Genomic DNA, 2,484 nt, shown 5'->3' on the forward strand with positions numbered 1-2,484 from the left:
TGAGAATTGAATTATATGATCCTCTGACAATTGGCTTACTATGGGGTTGGGAGGTAGTATTAAATGCTGTAGGATTCCAGGGGAATAAATGGTTGCTCACTGCAATGCAGGTATCTGAATGAATTATTCTGCTTTCAGTATGCAGCCTGTAACTGTGTTCCTACATGCGAAGTTGGCCAAGGTTATAATTCCATGCAGTGTTTTGTTTCGTAAGGGAAATCTGTAACTTGGAACATTAAATGAATGTGTGGAGGCTGTCCATGAGCGGGGGAGCTGTTTTAGGAACTTAAACAGAGTGCAATCTCCTGTGCAGTAGTTAAAAGATATCATATCACGTTCCCTTCTGTAGGCAGCTCACCACATTTAATAGGATAGAATCACAGCTGTGTTCAGCAAGCTCATGCTGTCATTTTAACACACAACGTAGTACCTCTATCTATATGGGCATAAGATGAACTATGATAAAAATCCATGTGCTGTTCTACAGGTGAGTTGTGAACATGATATTTTTCATTATTTTTACTTTCATATATTTAGGCTTTGGGATATGCCGTCACAGCCACATTTGAAACAGTTTGAATTTAATATATGTGAATATTCTGCCCTGGGTTTAGTTCTCTGAATCTTAAATCTTTTGGGTGTGCTCCAGTTTACAGAAAAGCATTTTTTTTTTTGTCAAATGGCAAGTAATGACAATATCTACAATTCAGTAGTAATATATGACCATGTAAGTTGCTCTCTCCATCTGTGGAAAATGAAAGAGAAAAATACAAAGAACCAATCGTATCTGAAGTCATATTGTCCTGGGGAAAGGAAGTAAGAGAGAAAAACAATTTATTCAAATAAAGAATTCTATTATGATTATTGTCCATTTTGTGTTCTGAAGAGGATCAAATTCAATACTAATACAGGAGCAGCAAGCTGGCAAATCTGGAGATTTAATATGTAAACTCCTTAAAGCAGGGAACATGTTTTGGTTCTGTGTTTATACAGCACCCAACACAATAAGGTTCTTGTCCATGAGAAACTAAGTGTTAATAATTAAAATGATAATAATTCTACTTGCATTTTATTTAAAAAAACAATGTATGTTTGTGTTTTGTTTAGCTTCATGGTGTTGTTAGGTTTGGAACTGTATTCCTGATTCTCGGAGGAGCATTCAATTGATTGAGGGACAGAGAAGTAGGCATATTAGTCTGTATCTTTGAGAACAAGAAGTCTTGTGGCACCTTATAGACTAACAGATATTTTGGAGCATAAGCTTTCATGGGCAAAGATCTGCAGGTGTTTGCCCACGAAAGCTTATGCTCCAAAATATCTGTTATTCTATAAGGTGCCACAGGACTTCTATGATTAAGAAACAGCCTTTCATATTTTCTATTTGTATCTGTGTTTCTGATGTTTCAAATTCACTTTAAAGCTGACCTTGAGCTTGAGCTTGAAGAAAAGGCAAAGGTCTACACTAACTTATTTTAATTTCCATCCAGGTTCTGGGACACCTCAGAATGTTGCTGCTGCTATGTCATTTCTACCAAGCCATTTCAGCAGACAGTTTTTGTTTCATTGGGATGTCCAATATTGGAATGAAACAAAATAATAACAGCACATTAACTGTTGCTCAACCTGTTTATTATTTATACCTTTTGTGTCAGTGGTGTGTGAGCGTGTATGTGTGTGTGTGTGTGTGTGTGTGTGTTCCCATAAATCTAGTCTGGAAACATGCACTCTTTTTTTTTTTGTCAGATATTACAGCGTATCATGCAAGATGTCACACCCTGTTCCGGCAGCCACGTCAAGGGACGAGTATGTCTCTCAACCGAAGGAAATAGGAAGACAGAACAAATTACTGAAAAGAAAACGATGAAGAACTTTGATCTGTCTTAGACGGGGACCTCAGGCAGTAACAAAAATAGCTTCTGAAGTGTGACACTGGAAACAAACATTGCTGAGTTCACTGTTTGTGGGGAAGATTGTACTGATAACATAAACCAAATTGAACACTGAGAGCTGTTTGCAGCACTTTGGAACAAAACAGTGACCAAAAGGGAGGAAAAAATATGACCATGGAAAGTGACCAAATAAAAAGAAGTGTGTCTACATTAGTATTGTTTTCACTATCTCTGACACCTGTTAAGCGTCACCTGTTGTAGGAATAGCAGAAGTACAGGTCAGCTGCCACAGGCTGTATTTTTATGACGGTATCTACCCCTCCTCAGAATAGCTATAAATGTCATGGCTGTAAAAATTGCAGTGGCTAGTGGTATCTGGTTTGCAATAGTTCTACCACCTGTAAAGTTGCCATGGTAGGATTTTTTTCTTTTTCTTTTTCTTTTTTTTTATTCTATAGAAACGTAAGAATTGCTATATTGGATCAGTCTCAAGATTTGTCCTAGCCTGCTCTTGTCTCCCTATCAGTCATCCATAGCAAATGATTCAGAATTCAGCAGCCCCATGTGGGATAATCTTCTTCCCCTTCTGTAGGTC

At 37.6% G+C, this 2,484-nt stretch overlaps 1 long non-coding RNA gene across 1 annotated transcript; it reads left to right on the plus strand.

Moving 5' to 3' along the window:
• Positions 1 to 371: 371 nt before the first annotated feature.
• Positions 372 to 2,102, plus strand: LOC142006839 (uncharacterized). Its single transcript, XR_012643835.1, has 2 exons — positions 372 to 487; positions 1,744 to 2,102. It is a non-coding gene; the product is annotated as an uncharacterized LOC142006839 (long non-coding RNA).
• The last annotated feature ends 382 nt before the right edge of the window (positions 2,103 to 2,484 follow it).

The sequence above is a fragment of the Carettochelys insculpta genome, chromosome 1 (genome assembly GCF_033958435.1).
Source record: "Carettochelys insculpta isolate YL-2023 chromosome 1, ASM3395843v1, whole genome shotgun sequence".
Lineage (NCBI taxonomy): Eukaryota > Metazoa > Chordata > Testudines > Carettochelyidae > Carettochelys > Carettochelys insculpta.